Source organism: Rattus norvegicus, chromosome 4 (assembly GCF_036323735.1).
Source record: "Rattus norvegicus strain BN/NHsdMcwi chromosome 4, GRCr8, whole genome shotgun sequence".
Classification (NCBI taxonomy): Eukaryota; Metazoa; Chordata; class Mammalia; order Rodentia; family Muridae; genus Rattus; species Rattus norvegicus.
This window is the reverse complement of record NC_086022.1, coordinates 62,169,066-62,187,550: the sequence shown is the minus strand read 5'-3', so window position 1 is coordinate 62,187,550 and position 18,485 is coordinate 62,169,066. Positions and strand designations below refer to the sequence as shown.

The following is an 18,485-nucleotide window of genomic DNA, read 5'->3' as shown; positions in this document are numbered from 1 at the left end:
TTCCAGAGGTTCCACAACCAAAAGCACTAGTCTTTACAGAGTCTCCCAATCCATGCAGTTAGGAGTCCAGGCTGTGAATATCAGTTCCCTTCCTTAGCACATCTTCCTGCCTCTAAGCTTCCTTTCCTCTTTATCCTGTGGCCACGACAGCCTAGAATGCTCTGTGTGATCAAGGATGATCTCAAACTCCTGATCCCTCCTATTTCCCGCTTCTGACTGCTGAGATCACAGGTGGACGCCACCATTGTTAGTTTGTGTGGTGCTGGGGATTGGACCTAGAGCTTCACACATGCTAGACAAGCGCTCTGCTAACCAAGGTGCTTTCTCAGCCTGTGCATCCCCTTGTCTACCTGACCTACTTGGCTTTTGTTGTTGTTTCAGTTTTGCTTTTGTTTAGTTTTGCTTTTGATCTACCTGCCCCTGTATCCTCTATCATTAGGAAAAGGCCCCTTGAAGGGCAGCCTCTAAAGTAGTGGTTTTCACCTGTGGATCTCTCCCTCTTTGGGGGTCAAACAACCTTTTCACAGGGGTCACCTAAGACCAACAGAAAACACAGATGTTTACATTACGATTCATAAAAGTAGTGAAATTACAGTTATGAAGGAACAGCAAAAATAATTTTATGGTTGGCAGTCACAGCAATATGAGGAACTGTATTAAAGGGCCACAGCATTGGGGGGGTTGAGAACCACTGCTTTAAAGCCTTTGGGATGCTATAAGTTCTAGAATAGACAGAGCTAACATTAGACCCAGAGCCACAGGTTTATTGCCCTCATCTCACATATATATTCTGTTGCTTAGAATGTAATGCCACCAGTAGGTATGTTATTAGAGAGGTTTCTATTGGTCATAGGTCTGGTCCAAGGTCAGGGTCTGTATCTTGTGATTGCTGTCTTGCTGGCAGAGTTCCAAGATAGAGCAAGGTATCACATGACATGTTTGTCCATATGTCTGGCGTTCCTCTCTCAGTTTGCAGAGCCTCAAGGATTCAGTCGTAGAGGCTCCATCTTAATAGGCTTGTTTAATTCTAATCATCTCTCCAAAGTCCTACTTGTGAGGTAGCACCGTGAAATTGTTCCCATCTTTGCAATTCCTCACAGAGCGGGCTGAGATTTTGACAGAGAAAAACCCTAGGAACATGGTCAAGCCACACCCAAACCACAGCACCAAACCCATCTTGAGACAGAGGTGGACTTCTTCCTGGCCCCTCACTCTGCTCTAGAGCTTTCTAGTAGGAATGCTGCCTTCCAAAGCTCAGGAACCTCAGTGTCCAGTCAAATGGTCTCTTGTTCTAGGATCTCAGAAGCTTCCTCATTCCCCACTGCCCTACCCCCACCAGCTTTCTTTCATGTCATGTGTAGATGAGATGTGATCTTCCTCTCTTTAGAAGGTACCATGAGCAGTCATTCAGACTTTGAGTTTATTGAACCCGGCCCTCACAAAATTCTTGCACTGTTTAATATATAATTTCCCCCTCCTGATTGGATAAAGGTTTGAGGACTTGCCTGGTGGAGTTTTGAGATGAAGTTTGTGGTGCTGGGTTTAGAAAGAGCCTGTCCTGGGAGTTGAGGTCGTGTCTGTGTCTTTCTTCTTCCTTAGTCCTCTAGAAACCATCGTTAGCAGTGTCCACTTGCCAGTTTCTTTTTCTGCTTTCTGTGAATGATCTACATTCTGTATTCTAACTCAGGATGGGTTTTAGCGCGGCATTGTCTTACATCTGTAGGTGGCAAGTCTTCAAATCACTTACCAGTTCTTGAGGACAGAGGCCATGTCTCATCTGGCTTTCTAAGCAAAGGAACACGGTTTTTTAAGAAAAATCCATTTGAGTTTGGGCTGTGCTCCATAGAGAAGGTGAACATGAGTGTAACACGACCTTATCTCCAAAACATAAGCGTCAAGAGACATTTCAGTGTGGCCCAGTGATGGTCAGAATGAGGTATGAATGCACATCCCAGTGATGCAGCTCAGGTGAGAGGCAGGTGACAAGGGGAAGGCTCACGGAAGCTGAGACCTCCCTCACCGAGGTCTGAAATGTTAGGTAGGAAATAGGTGGGAAGGAGAGTTGTCTGCACACAGTGAAGCACGGCAGAGGTCCAGTGGCACACATACAACAAGTGTGATTAAAATACCACGAATGCTCTGCTAGAGAGCCCCATCTTAACTGGTGGTGAGAAAAAACCGAAGAGAGCAAGGGACTGGGTTAAATCTGCCTCTCAGAAAGCCTCATTCAAGGAAGTTGGGCTATGGAGACACCTGTCAAAGCTACCTTCCCCTGAGGGTTGATGAGCCTCAGGGTCAGAGCACAGGTACTTACAGAAACTGTAAAGTACCTCAGAGGGAGAAGGACCAGAACAAAAGCCTTACCTCTCTCTCTTCAGTTACAAATAAACACTTTATGACAGTCAAACCGAAGAAGACACAATCCACAAAGAACCGGATGCCGGCCCAGTTTGCTCAGTCACCTTGGGCGGATGCTATTTGTCTTCCTTTGTCTTGGGCAATTAACTGCCTCGGCTCATTTTCTCACTTTCAGATCTCTGAGCTCAGGATACTGTCCTCAGACATGGTCTCATGGTTTTGGTATGTTCTTTTCCTTCCCTCCCTCCCTCTGTCCTTTCCTTCCTCCCTCTCTTCTTCCCCTTCTGTCCGTCTCTCTGTCTCTCTGTCTCTCTATCTCTCTCTGTGTCTGTCTGTCTGTCTGTCTCTCTCTCTGTCTCTCTGTCTCTCTCTCTGTCTCTCTGTCTCTGTCTCTGTCTCTGTCTCTGTCTCTGTCTCTGTCTCTCTCTCTCCATTTCTTTACCCACCTCCCCTTACACCCCGGCTCCTCCAGGAACATCTGGCGTTAAAGGGTGGGTGAGAAGTCCACTTGGGATGAAGGATGTCTTGGCAAAGAGCAGGTATGAGTTTCCCCACATTGGAATGTTCTTAGTATTGGGGCCTAGGGTCTTTCATTTACCCTCACTTCCAGCGGGCCTAGAAATTCTGCTCTGGATCCTGAGAAAACAGATCTGGGGAGATGATTGGTAGCTGCAAAAGATCACAGCGGGTCCCAGATATTTCTCACTGCTTTTAAGCAAATTTTGAAAAAATGAGATTATACAGCTTTTTTGTAAGTTGGAATTTATTCTGCTTAAGAACCCGCCTTTATCCCGAGATTATTTCTTCCCATTTTTTGGTGTTAATAAGTCATTTTAAAAATGAAGTGATAGTGATAACAGGATTTATTTTTGATGTGCTTATGTGGCAAAACAGAAACTTGGCAACCCTGTGTTTATCTACCCTCCCCCAAATTATTTTGAAATTTTCTTGGCACGCAAAGTCTGGAATCTGGGAGCTCTTGTGGTAGATGCTATGCTTTTGCTTCAGGGGTTGGCTAGTGGAGCACAGCCTGACCTGGAGCCAGGGACAACACAGGTTCACACCCAGACCCAGAATTATGAGCCATGTGACTTCTGAGCTTCGGATTTCCTATCCATAATATGGGGCAAATATAGGATCTACCTGTAGAGTTGTAAAGATTGAATGAGGAGTGTGATCTTCATTAATAACACATGGCAATAAAACCAAGGTTCTCTCCAAGGAGCCTGGGATGCTTCCCCATGACTGATTAATCCAACCTGTCTCCCATTTCTTTTCCATGTTTATAATAGGAAGGGACAGAGAGAGAAGGAGACCAGAAAGAGAAAAGGTGAGAGAGTGTTTACAGAGCAGGAATGGTTGCTTCTGGGAACCAAGGAATGTAGTAAATACCAACATAGTACCACAGATACTCAAGTCCCTCATATAAAATGATAGTGTTTGTACATAACCTGTGAGGCTGATATGTTCTCATCTGTTTCCAGGTTATATCTTAAGAAAAAGATTTATTTTATTTTTAATTATGTGTATGTGCATGAGTATATGCACATGAGTGCAGGGGTTCATGGGGGTCTGAAGAGGGCCTCAGACCTCCTGGAGCAAGAATGACAGGTAGTTGGCTGTGAGCTGCAGGATGTGGGTGCCGGGGACTGAACTTGGGTCTTCTGCAAGAATAGTGTATGCTCTTCTCACTGAGTCATCTCTGCAGTCTCCAGATTGCTTTTAATACCCGATAAAACGTGGAATCTGTATGAGCAACCATACCTTCCTGTTTAGGGAACAATGCCAAGGAAAATGTCTGTACATGTCCAGGACTCACATGCTTTTTAGGTGACGATTTTGATCCATTGTTGGCTGCACCCCAAAGACTGGAACTCGTAGATTTGGAAGACTGAAATGACAGATTCTGAGAGGAGAACTGAAAGCGACTTCAAATGGCTGTCTTCACCTCTGAGAAGCTGCTTTCTGTTTCTTCTTGTTACTGAAAGGCCTGGCTCTTAGCTGTGCTGGAACGTTGAAAAAGTCTGTGCTAACCCTGGAAGAGTATCTCCTCACCAAGCTCCCTAACTCAGTTGCTCCTAGAAGTGGTGTAGCTACCTCTGTATCTCCTGACTGAGGGATGGGAGAGAGTTCTTGTGACATTCCAGTGTTGTTCCCAGGTACAAGGAAAGACCATGTGATGGATCTTCTTGATTCCCAACTTGACTACATCTGGAAGGAACTACAATCCAGAAATGGAGGGCATGCCGGTGAGATATTTTGCTTGGTTTGAAGTGGGCGAATCCACTTCCAGTCAGGACTTTTGAGGTGGGGGAGACACAGGCCTTTAATCTGGATCTTAAGTTGGGAAAGCATTAATCTGTGTCACACCTTCTGCTGAAAGCTTATATAAGGTCGTGAAGGAAGTCCTTGCCCTTTGTCTGCTTACCCTTGCTTCCTAGCACATCCATTCCTTCATAGGCATTGGAGACCACTTCTTTAGGATTCCAGCACATACCGAAGACCAGCTAGGACATCCAGCACTGTGAAATGAGAAACTACGGGATTCTTGGACTTTCTGTTCACAGCCAGCCATTGTTGTACTAACTGGACTGCAACCTGGAAGTCATTCCAATAAATCCCTATAAAAATATGTACACATTTATGTATATAGACATATACATATATGTGTATATATGCATATATACATATATCTATACATACATGTATTAATTCCATATATTCATTCTACTATATATGAATACATGAATATACACATTCATTCTATGCTTTCTATTACTCTATAGAACCTTGACTAACACGGACCAATAATTCACAAGGAGCTTTTCTGGCCTCAGAGGGAGCTTGCTTTAAGTTTGAGGTCTGCCCTGCAGTGACTCGTCTTTATGTTAAGATGGGCCCTGCTTCAACTTTTTACATGGCTCAGGCTTGTAGCATGGGTTCAATCTTTGCAGGTACTGTAGTTTGAATGAGATGTCCCCACTATTCTTGGGCATTTGGGTACGTGATTCCTCATGGAAAGCATTGTTTGGGGAAGCTTCGGATGTGTGACCTAGCTAGGTGAGCTTTGAGGTTTCAAGAGCCACATGTTTGCTCCCTGCTTTTGCTTGAAGCTTGAAACATAAGTTGTCAGAGGTTCCCGCTACTCTGACTGCCTGCCACTGCCATGATGGTGACAGATTCTTACCCTTCTGGAATTATAAACCCCAAATAAACATTTCATCCTAAGGGCTGCCTTGGTTGTGATGTTTTATCAGGGCAAGAGGAAAGTAATGAATGCACAAGGCACAGAGGTGACAAAATAGCCTGAGGCTTCAGTGCCAATGCTCACCCAGAGACAAAGCACCTCAGGAATCTCAGGGAAAAGGGATCAGAAGCAAGAACACTTGGAGAAAGCTCCCACCCAGAGAACCAAGCAGAATCAATGCCTTGTCTAGTATGAAGCTCAGCTCAACCACCTACCTGATGAAAGGGCCCTTCCCTCCTCGTCCACTCTTCATGACTTCATCTACTTACTTCATTCAGCCAACACCCGGAGGTAGCTCCTAGTGGCCTGCGCTGCATTTGCTGTTGGAGGTAGGATGAGAACGAAGCTCCTTGAGATCTAAGACTCTTAAACTAAGTTGTATGCCTCGCAGAGATGCAAAACAATGAGAAAACATGATCCATCTTCCAAAGGATCTTTTTTTTTTTTACTTGATAATTAGTGAAGGAAAGGAAAACAAAGCCACCTAAATGCTAAGTAATTTAAAATAATATTTTTTTATTAAAATAAACAACACTATTACAGAATTAGGGGTAAAATTTGCATATAGTTAAAAAAATAAATCTTGAGATTTCAAAGAAATTTCATGCAAGTGATTTTGTCTTTTTTGGATATCATCCCAGAAACTTGAGAGTAAACATGTTAATTCTCTTCTGACGATGGGTGCATTGGTTAAAAGTTTAAAAGTTCTTTCTGTGTATCACAGAAGGGGATAAAATAGTTTTAGCAAGAGAAGAGACCTAATAAAGACTGAAGATTAGAGATCCCTCTCTTGAGGAATACTAAATTTATAGATTAAACATTTGTATTTATTTCTGTTGCCTTCCCCGAGTCTACTGTAGTGCCCATAAAGTTCTTTTTTTAAGGCAGATAATGTTTGCAAAATCGTGTAAAGTAGATGGCAATGAGCACATGACAAGTGACTTGACGGGAACAGAATTCTGTAACTGTGCCAGGACAAGAAGAAACACATTTGTTTACAGCAAGAAACAGAACAGAGGCGTCCTTCCTGGAAGCCTATTTTTGCATAGGTATTATGGACTGCAAGATGGCTGCCCCTCATTCATATGCTGAGGCTTCATCCCTCAGATCACTGTATTTGTGCATAGGAACATTTGCAGACAATTAAGGTTAGACTGTGTCATGAGGGTGGTCTCCTCTGTTGGTTTTCATCTTGACTGTTAGTTTGATGGGATTAGGATCACCATGGAAACACCCCTGTGTGTATCTAGGATGGTCTTTTCAGAGACAAGAAAGGGTTGGCCTCAGGGTGAGTGACACTATTCCGTGGGTGGGCTCCTGGGCTTCCAGAAAGAGGAGAGGAAGTGGAGCACCAGCATTCATCTCTTTTGGATTCCTGTCACCAGCCTTCTCAAATCCAGCCACTGTGGCTCTCCCGCCACTCTAGACTGTACCTTCAGACTGTGAGTCAAAATAAATCTTTCTTGAAATTGCTTTTGGTGGGTATCATGTCACAGCAATGAGAAAAGAAACTGGTACAGCTTCTAATCTGATTAAAATTACTTTTCTTATAACAAATGATAGTGAACCCTGTAAAGAGAAGCCACGTGAAGACAAAGCCAGAATACAGCTTTCTGACCCTCATTGGAAACCAAAATGGCTGCATATTCCTAACTTTTATATTGCATTAGGAAATACCACCATAAAAGACGCTTACAGATGAGTTTATTTGGGCATACAGCTCTGGAGGGCTAGAGTCCATGATGGTGGAACAGAGGTTGTAGTAGGAGCTCACATCTTGAACTACAACCTAGATACAGAGAGAATATACTTAAAATTGCAGTAGTTTTTAAAGCCTGCCTCCAGGGACATACTTCCTCCAATAAGGCCACACCTTCTAAACCTCCCAAACAGGTCCATCAATTGGGCACCAAATATTTAAATTGCATGACTACAAGGGACATCTCCTTCAAACTACCATAGGCTAGAACTTTAATCTTAAACTTTTAACCCCTAGGATTCTAAGAATATAAATTTCCATTGTGTATATCACTTATTCTACAATATGTTGTCATGACAACCTAAGCATGGCCATTTTGGCATTGAGAGGAGAAATGAATGAAAGTGTTTATAAGGAACATTTCGAGTCATACTTCTCACTTCTCAGAATGCGTCCATTCCTGAGTACATTTCATCATGGAATTTTTTTTTTTTGTCTATTCTGATTGATAGTTTTGTTGAGTATAGTTATCTGGGCTGATTAGTAATCTATTGTCTCTCAGGGCTTGTGGAACATCTGACCAGGCCCTCTGTCTTTCAAAGTCTCCATTGAGAAGTCAGGTGTTACCAATAGGTCTGTCTTTATATGTGACTTGGTCTTTTTTCCTTGTAGTTTTTTAATATGCTCTATACATTTAGTGTTTTGGTTTTATGATTTATGGGGAACTTTTGGTCCTGTTTATTTGGTGTTCTGTATAGCCTGGGTAGGCTTTTTTTTTTAATTTCAGGAGATTTTCCACTATTTTCTTAAAAATAGTTTCTGTGCCTTTGACCTCGGTGTCTTCTTCTTCTATGCCTATTATTTGCAGGTTTGGTATTTTCACGGTGTCCTCGATTTCCTTGATGTTTGTGATTTAACATTTTTTTTGGACTGAGCTATCTATTTCTTTTACCTTGTCCTCCAGACTTGAAATTATTTCTTCAATGTCTTTTAGTCTGTTGGTGAGGATTGCCCCTGAGAGACAATATCATGAAAATGAAAAGCAAGATAAAAGAAATAAATCTAGCAGTGACAAGATGAAGTTGGGGGCGATCTTCAAGATATTAAACGAGAATACTTAGGAACTGAAATGAAAGAGAAAAGGAAATTCACAAGACCTCAAATTTAGATTAAATATATTTAGTAAAGAAGACAAAGTGAGAGGGGGAAATGTCTTTAAAAGAACATGAACATAACGTAAAACGTTTTATGAATAATAATGAGTTGCAGTAATGAAAGGCCTCCTTGAATGCTTAGTGTAACGAAGGAGGAAGAACATACTACACTGAATTGCAACATGGGTTTAAAAATGGCATAGCTTAAAACCTGAGAGATCAGCGGAGGGAAGCAAGGAAGGAGATAAATGGGCTCCAAGAATGTAAGGAAGGAATAAGGAAGAAATGTAAAATATAAAAGAGCAAAATTCAATACAGCACAGATCAACAATATTAGAAGTGACACCTGAGATATACCTTTGGAATTCAGTGACAAAATGAGCTTGAACCTAAAATTCTATATTACTTCTAAATTTCTATAAATTCTATAAATTTCTAAATACTATAAAGTTCTAAAATTACTTCAAATGTTAGGATATAGTTAAGTTTTGCATGGAAATTCTCAAAGAAGGACATCTTAGGTATGTGCCCTTTATCAGAAATTCAGAAAAATGGGCAAACTCACAAAGCTCATGTCTGTGCCCTAGTTATTCACTGTGCTGGAGGTGGGAATTCTGGTAAAGAAAAGTATAGTATCTCATTAAAAGACTGGGGAAAATATAGTATCTCATTAAAAGACCAATTATTCTATCTGTCTTTATAGCATGGCTTACGGCAAGCCTGAGTTCACCGAAGTGGTCCTTTGGCCAGGTCAGTGACCCTGTGTAACTAGAATACAAAGTTTCCATCCAAGGCTAGATAGAGATTCGAGTCTCTTGACCAGAAAGATTTTTTTTTTAATTCTAATATTACCCTCTCTTAAGAGACAACTCTAAAATTACTTCTGGCATCTCTGACCTCTGACAAGGAAGAGGCCACCAAGAGGCCCACTTCATAGGGGAGGTCATTTAAGGACTGATGGTAAAACTGATTCTGAAGCAGTGGGTAGGTAGGGTGTGCAGAATCGAAGTAGGTCAGCTTCTGCAAAATTTGCTAAGAGCGGGAGGTCCTGACATTCAAATTGTGGGTTGCAAAACACCAAATCAACAGCCTGTGGGTTATGTGGACTAAGTTCACAACTTATCCCAGAGATAAGAAGTTATAGTTCCAGGCTCATGCATCCTTTTCCAAGACTGACTAACCCTTCGATGGGGCTTTGCATGAAAAATGGGTCCTGGGTTTTGAGCCATTTTCTCGGCCGTGAGGATGAGTCTGTGTCCCAGTGATCTCAGCAATAGACATTTGACTGCAGGGCTTGTGATGTGTTTCTCGGTGTGAAGACGACTTTGGAGATAACTGAGCTCACCACCCTGGCCTATTATAACCAGGATGAGGAGTCAGCCATACTTTGCATATAACCTCAGTGGGTGCTAGTTCACCTTCACCCCAGCATTATGGGGGCAGAAACACAGAACTTCAGGGGTGATAAGCAGGAAAAGCATTGGGACTTGGAAGCTGTGGATGTGATTCTAGGACTGCCCCGCCCTTGACCGTCTGTGTCATCTTGCCCATCGCCTAACCTCTCTGCAATTCCACTTTTATTAGGAAGATGGCAATCTCTGACTTGTTTCCTGCACAGATGCTCTGAGGACTACGTAGGACAACAAAGGGGCAAGCAGTACATAAGCATTGAAGTTTGATGTGACTATTTCTGATGGCCATGTGAAAAGAGGCCTCATTCATTTCCTCATAGCAAGTGCCTGCTGTGTGCTGGATTATAAGGCACATTCTGGAAAGACAGGATGCAAAAAGGGCAGAAAGCAACTAAGCAGAATGCAGAATGTCTTGGGTCAAAGGCAGGGGTTTTTACTTGTTCCTTTTTGGCATCACCTTTGGGTGTGGAGCCATACGTTCCAGAGATTGGTTCCTGCATGATCTTTGAATGGCGGGGTCTTTGAGTAGACAATTTATTTACTGTTCTTAGGAGAGTCCAAAGGTCAAGAGCCCATGGATGAGAGAGAGAGAGAGAGAGAGAGAGAGAGAGAGAGAGAGAGAGAGAGAGAGAGAGAGAGAGAGAACAACCAGAGGGACCCTGGTCCTCCCTGGCAGTCAGTGGGACTTGCTTCTCTTGATTGTCTTTGATTGTTTGAAAGCTGCTACTTTGGTGGCATGAGCTGGACAGCCTGTGTCCTTGATCTTTCCAAACTTTTGCATCTGACTCACTGGTGATTGTCTTTTGAAGTCCCTTTCTCCATCCCTCTTCCCAGTGGTACCCAGAAACATAGACAGCTGGTCACCATTGATGGAAAGCAACCAGGGTATAGGAGCTTTAATTTCAGTTCCTATACATAATGAGAAAGGGGCTGAGAGGATGACAAGTCACCTAGAGGTGTGGGTCAGTTTTCTTTCAAAGATGCAGGACAGCAGGTTGCACACATGGTCTGTGATAGCCACCCGGCTGGGTAGCTTTGTTTCATGAAATATGCTGGTCGTATTCCTGAGGACTCTGCCTCAGGAAATTACTCTGCTCCATATAGAGTCAACCTCAACATTTAGCCGTGTAGTAGTTTCATCACCGGTCCTGATCTCATGGGCAGCGTGCTGACAGCAAATGTTATTCCTATAGTCTCTGACCTCTCATGAAACAATTCTGCAGTCATTTAGACTCTGCAGCAATTGGTGCTTGTGGTTGATGGGGCATTTCCAAGGAAACAGTACTCTAAGCCTGACGTACTGTCCAGTGACCAGAGACTACCAATAAGAGGTACTTCTGAAGATGCTGTGAAAAGCAGGGAATTGATAATGTGTCTTTCTTATCCAAACTGTAGAAAATTCTAGAATCTTATGGTCCCATGTAGCTCCTAATTAGTTAGATGGTTTCTACTATGGATTATTCCATCCTGATACATATACCTAACTACTCAGACAACTGACTCTGGATTTCTTCAAGCTCTTTATAGTACCCACATTAATTTTAATAGATGATTCCCATTATTGATAATGGCTATGATAGGTAGATCCTTGAGTGCTCAAAATTTGTTCTGATGTTAAATCAAAATAGGCGGTCTGGATTGGCGGTATCTCTTTTTCAATAGACTCACCTGACATCTGGGTTTCTGCCATGGCTTCCAGGTTCTTCATAACTATTAGCATAAAGGTAGTTGAAGGAGAAACATGGACCAGTCCCAGAAGTGGGAAAAACCATTCCACTTTAAGGTCAGTGGCTGTATTGAGAAGAAAGACTTTACTAAACTGATCAGAAGCAAGCCAGTTTTTCACAGTCATCTCAAGGAGCACAGGAGGTTATGATGTCGCGCATATTGAATACTCTTTAATTTTAGACAATAATGTGGCCCTATAGTTTTGAACATAGTAACAATCTAAGGAGTCTGTCAAGAAACTGGCAACAGGCTGCTGCTATTGTTCTATAAGTCTCTAACTATATTCTCTATACAGTAGTATACTACTACATATAGTAGTTTAGCAGTAGATGTGTGGCTCCACAAATGAAATAAAACAGTGGGCTACACATGCTTGTTTTGTAAAAAACTACCAGACATACTCAGTTGTCAAGTGATTCTGGAATATTCTAGATCTTCTAGGAGTAGAAATAGAGGAATGGAAAAAAATCACTATTTTATTTGTAGAGATTGCAGAAACTATCCTTAGATAGTTTCTATTTTTCTCCCTCCTTCTTTCCCCCTTCCTTCTTCCTCTTTCTTTGGCAAGATCTGACACATCTTGGCTAGTATGTAGCTTGCTGTGAATCTGAGGTTAGTTTTGAACCCTTTAACTATCTTTATCTCCCAATTTCTAAGATTAAATACATGTAGTATCATACCCAGTTATAGGTATTTTTGTTGACAAAACACTAATCAATTCATAAAATTTTCATTTTCAGTATTTTTTCTATAAAATACTGGCTTGCTCACATACTATCGAGCACAGATATCAGTAATAAAGCCAATGAACTAGAAGGTAGTGGGCACCAGCAGGATGAACCAGACACCTTTCTTTGTATGTATGACAGCTAATCTTACAGACATATATGCATAGTAACTGTATTATAGTTTATATATGTGGTAAAACTGCATCGTCTTCAGTCAGAATGGTTGGATTGTCACTGCAGTGAAGACTATCAATGTCTCATGATCTATTCAGATGCTATAATAATTTCTGGTCTTGGTATTATCTTAAAATGGTTAAGAACCACTGACATATGTTTCGTTCTTTTATAGGACTGTTTATTTTTCCTAAGGTTACAAAGCAGGAAAGAAATCTTCATGAAGAAGGCTTTTTGGGACTTATTTCTTGCTGACATTTTCCCAGTGTTCTGAGTCATTCTCTCTGAGCCATAGCTTGAGGAGCGGCCAAGCTCATCAAGGCCCCAGAAACACAGCCTAACAAATTTCAAACTTTTCTCAAATAATTCAGGTCCTTTTCATGTATGATTTGGTATCATGAAGCCCATAGTGATATTCCTTAAATATATTCTTTCCTACCCATTTCTTTCATGCATCCCAATTATTCAAAAACTACCCCTCACTATCATCTTCTCCTTCTTGTCTTTTTCTCTCCTCCTTTCCCCAGGACACACAAGATCATCTGGACTGAATGAGTCTGGAGGAGACAAAGACCCTGACCTAGAGGCAGGAGAAGCTGAGAAGTACCAGAGAGAGAGGGAGAGAAAGGTTAGAGATTGATGGAGGTTATCCTGTGTCTCTCTTGTCATTCTACTAACAAGACTGAAGCCTCCTGCTGGACCATGTCTCAGAGAGGCCATCCCTAGTCCCTTGAGTGGCTAAAATGAGAAGCATTATGGGGTCATAGTGGAACCATCTAAATAATTAAGAGTGACATAGATCAGAAGACCCTGGAATATTCTACACTTTGGCTAAGAGAAATACTGTTCATATGCTGGTCTCCATGGCAGCCTCAGAAGCATCTCTTAGGAGCAGGCTCTGGTCATTGGTCTGTACATCAGGCTGTTCCCTTGGAAATATCCTATCGACCAACAAGGTCAATTACTGCAGAATGTCTGGAGGCTGCAGAATTGTTTTGTGGGAAGTAAAAAACTACCAGACATACTCAGTTGTCAAGTGATTCTTTCAGTCCCCTTATCTACAGAGGACATTTTCCACAACACCCAAGGTGCCTAAAAGTAGATCAGTATTGAAGCCTGTCCTACTATGCTTTTTTCTACAAATAAATACCTATAATGTAATTTGATTTCTAAATTAGACCAGTTAAGAATAAAGATAAAGGTTATAAAATGTACTATAAAAAGCTGCATGGGTGGTCTCTTCTCAAAATATCTTATTGTAGTTTGTATAAAGGGTTTAGCACTAGAAAGGAACTAAAACTGTAGGTAGAGATAAGGGAGGCTACCGTGCACATTTCTAAAGTGCTGTATAGGTATAAAGTGATGAAGCCTGTAATACTGAGAGGCAGAAAGAATCCAGCCTATACCCTTATGGAATACGGAGAAGAGTAAAGGATTGGCAATGTGGTATCTTGAATATTCTGGACCAACTGTACAGGTGAGTAAAGAGCTAAGTGACAGCAGAAAAGCTTCCTGAAGATCTCATGTTATACCAGGCTGCAAATTGTTCCCCCAATATCCCTTCTACTCTTCTCTCAATACAGGCATACCCAAAATGTAGTTGGTGACTACATCTCCCAGGAGTCCTTGCAGTTGAGTTTGACCATGTGACTCAATTTTAACCAATGAGATGTGAGCAGAGGTAGTATACACAATATTCGGTTTCTGCCTCTGAGATGAAAAGTGACCTTCCTTCTTTTAGTGCTGACGTCTAGAGTGTGGGCCAGAGGGTGATGACTGGATCAGCCCTCTGTGGCATAAGCTATTGCTCTTCAGTTTCCCTTTGTGTGTGTGGACCAAGACACCAAGTCATAAAAGATTGAAAAGAGATTTTCAAATTCCCTCCTCTTCTAAACTACTTTAAAATCCCATAATGCAGTTCAGTAGCCATCTTTCGGTCAGATAATCTGGGAGGCATTTGGGAAGTTGCAAATATTTTAGATTTCATTGAGCCATGGTTACCAATATGTAATACTACTAGGAACTTCTAAAAGACAAGGCACAGCTGCATCGGGGAGCTATATCAGCCTTTAAAGAAAAGGGTTTGTGTTTTGGTCTAAAATAAACTTGTTTCTATTAGGAAGCTAGATAATATGCAGAAACTAGCAAAACAGGGTCACCTCTCATCTTGGCATAGAGGTCTTTAGCCCAGGACTCACGGTTGGTCTCTGGGTTACAGCAGAAGCTATGCTTTCTCATGTAGGGTCAGAAGACTCAATCTCACCCTTAATCTCTAGGCTTGGTCTTCAGACAAGGGGCCATTTCTTACATTTTTACCTCTTCCTTGGCTTTCCTTCCTTCACCATGGTAGACTCATCATCATAGCCAAGATGTATTTGCTCAGCTCATTGTGACTCCTGGAGAGACCAAACAACAAGAAAAAAGCTGCTGCTGATGGTAGCATTTAGGTTCCGCACATAATAGTATTACTTGAGACAAGTCACAATGTGCTGCCGTAACGAAACCTTCTAGAGCATAAGGCTAGCATGACTCAGCACGACTTCTCAATTTGGCCAATCAAGGTACCTGGGATGACCCTCTCTGAGGTGTTGATCAACAAGAGGGTTCAGGCTTCTTTGTGAAATGAGAAAAGAGGCATAGAGAGTCATTTATTTTGCTTTCTAATCAAAAGGATTCATCGACTGTACAAAACAAGTCATATAACCACTCCTGACTTCAAGGGGAAGAAGGATATGAATACGAATGCATAGTGGTGGTGTCCACCACAGAGATTATCTGGGCATGAGCTGAAGGTCAAACATTCTGCACAGGATGCTTTAGAGGTGCGGAGAAGCAAAGAGGATGGCTAGGTAGATCGTTATTTTCTTTACAACTTCTATTTTCTGAGTAGATCTGTTATTTCCATTATAATGGGAATGTCTATTTATAATATACATAATTTTGGACATGTGTTGTATGTGATTATAATTACAAATAAACAAATATGTATATACTGAGGGTGGATGCTCAAAAAAAGTTTTATGGATAAGGCAAGCAATCGAAAATATTTGAAGACCATTGGGCTTGAAGAATAGAAACCAGAAATGCACATAATCTCAGTTTTCTTGGCCAATTCTGACTGTGAATCTCTTTTCAGAGGCTTCGAGGATCAATACCTGAGAGGTCCTTACAGAGCAGAGGCTATGGCAAAGTAAGCTGGGGTAAGTAACTCTTCTCCCCATTTGTCTATAGCAACTGTGGAAGCATCTGCAGCCTTGAGAAGAGGCATTACAGAGGCAGCTGACTGCAGAATGTGGGGGTAACCAGAAGAAAGGTAGACTCTCGAGCCGAGGAGGAAGACCAAAGGAAACAGGAGCAGGAAATCTGGGCACCACATGTAACTCCAATATAAGCCTTTGAAAGAGTCACTTAAAAGTTGTTGCTAGATGAGCCTGGCTGTTGTAGATAGTGATGGGGAGGGGGAACAAAGGGAGAGGAACAGAGAGGGGTTACTAGAAGGAAGAGAGAGGAGTGGGGAGTAAAGGAAGGATTGGAGGGAGAAATAGTATTAAAGAAGCTAATGAACCTTCCCTGGACAGCTATGTTTATCCTAGAGGCTGATGCAGGAGGGTCCTGTGATTTCAAGACTAAGCAAGTAAAGCAAGACAAAATGATACTTTGAGGATTGAGAGTGTATTGGCTGGTTTTGTGTGTCAGCTTGACACAAGCTAGAGTTATCCCAGAGAAAGGAGCCTTCCTTGAGGAAATGCCTCCATGAGATCCAGCTATAAGGCATTTTCTCAGTTAATAATCAAGGCGGCGGGCCTAGCCCATTATGGGCGATGCTATCCCTGGGTTGTTAGTCCTGGGATCTATAAGAAGAGCAAGCCAGGGGAAGCAAGCCAGTGAGCAGCATTCCTCCGTGGCCTTTTCATCAGCTCCTGCCTCCAAGTTCCTACCCTGTGTGAGTTCCAGTCCTGACTTCCTTTGGTGATGAACAGCAATGTGGAGGTGTAAGCTGAATAAACCCTTTCCTCCCCAACTTGCTTCTTGGTCATGATGTTTTTTTTTTTTGTTTTTTTGTTTTTTTTTTTTGCAAGATCCAAACCTTCATAAGACAGAGAGTAAGAGGGAATGAATGAGTGTTTATGCATACATGTGTGTGTACATACATGTGCCTTTGTATATTTGCTCACACATTGTAGTTTTTCTGGTCACAGTGAGGAAGATCTCCCTCACTGGGGACATGGAGAGACACTTTCTTTCCATTTGTATGTCTGCCTGAAAGAAGATCAAGGAGGAGAGAGAGTAGGGGAGGTGCCAGTGGGAGCCATGTGAGAGATTGTATCAGGAGGCAGATCAGAAAGTATACATTGAAAATGACTCTTTATTCTATTCAAAACCTGGTTCTACTGGTGGTTAGTGACCAGGGAAGCTGTATTGTACCGTACCACCTCTTATAATAAATACAGATTGATCTGCCCCCAAATATCAATAGTGCTGATGTTGAGAGACAGATGGAATACATATTTTTAGACAGAGAACTGAGTCTGTGACAGCCTGCCTGATGCCCCCTCAAATCTGTCGTCCCCTCTAAACTTAATCTAAGGCCAGAATACTTCCAGCTACAGGCAATATTCCTCAGCGCCCCATGAAATTATGTGGCTAGGTCCTGGTCTCTGGGATACAATAAGACGTATGTGGGAGAAGTCTTATTTGGGGAGACAGTTGCTAAAATGTAGCTGACTTGGCTTGTGGAAGCATCAAGGGGCCATTTCTCTTGTGTGTTCCTTATTTTCTACTGCTTAGAGGTGACCTTGTTGATGAAAGAGCACAAAGTCAGTAGGAACCTTAGCCTCTAATGGTTTCATGGCACCTGTGGGCTCTCTCCCTTCTTCCAGATGAGAGAGTGAACCTGGACTGTTAACATCTTGAGATTCCTATACCTAATTCTTCCTCTAGTGTTCCCAGGGAGGCTAAGGTCTAGCTACCATGCTGCCCCCACCACTGCACACATACTGATCCCCTTCTCTTTCTTTCCTCTCCTCTAGTTTCCTCCCCTTTCTTTTTTCTTTTTTCCCTCTCCCTCCTCTTACTCTCCCTCATATTCATTCTTTGTACAGGGATGAGGCTTGGACCCAGGGCCTTATAGTAGTAAGCTAAGTGCTGTACACTGAACCAAATCACCAAATCTATCTGCATATCTATCCATCCACCCATCCACCATCCATCCATCCATCTATCTATCTATCTATCTATCTATCTATCTATCTATCTATCTATCTATCTATCTATCCATCTATCTATCTATCTATCTATCAAGACAAGGACTCACTGAATTGCCCAGGCTGGCCTTGAACTCACTCTAGCTTACACAGGTCCTGAAACTCATCACTCATCATCTTTCTACCTCAGCTGAGACCACAGAGGCCTTTACCACCAGGCCTGGAGAAGGGCTCTTTCCACTGCATCACACTTTCTCTGGAGGCTCCATTCTCACCACAGCCATCTGTGCATCTCTGTGCTGGTCACCCCCTCCTGCTAACCTGTCAGCCACCTTCACACAGTTGTCACCATTTTTGGAAATCCTAGGCCAGACTCTGCCTTTGGTGAGGTTTGTTTTTAACTCAGTCTTCCAGATTGACACCCTGAGTTGTTTAATGAATTCTGTGCTTTGGAGGCTCACTATGGTGTGGGAGCAATATTCAAGCTCTTTGCACTCTGATCCCTCGCAGAGGCGTTCCGGAGTCATGAGGGAGTGGGTACTGAGGAATGCACGCGGGGCTCTGCTGCTGTTGTCATTTTTGAAGTCTGGAGTTTTGTGGCAGTGCTTGGATTTGGAAGCGTTAAGACATGTTTGCCAAAGGCTGGAGTTTTGATGTAGAGTGAAGGAGCTGTTACTTTGAGGGGGAGGGAAACACCTTTCATTTCTTTAGAGAAAGATAAGTAATATAACTTCGCTGGTTCGCACTTCAGATCTTCTGGAGAGCAGCTGTTCCTTCAGGA

At 42.3% G+C, this 18,485-nt stretch overlaps 1 long non-coding RNA gene across 1 annotated transcript; it reads left to right on the top strand.

Annotated features, from left to right (window-relative positions):
- The first annotated feature begins 2,580 nt into the window (after positions 1-2,580).
- Positions 2,581-13,146, top strand: LOC134486671 (uncharacterized). Its single transcript, XR_010066015.1, has 3 exons — positions 2,581-2,897; positions 4,518-4,607; positions 13,028-13,146. It is a non-coding gene; the product is annotated as an uncharacterized LOC134486671 (long non-coding RNA).
- Positions 13,147-18,485: the final 5,339 nt, after the last annotated feature.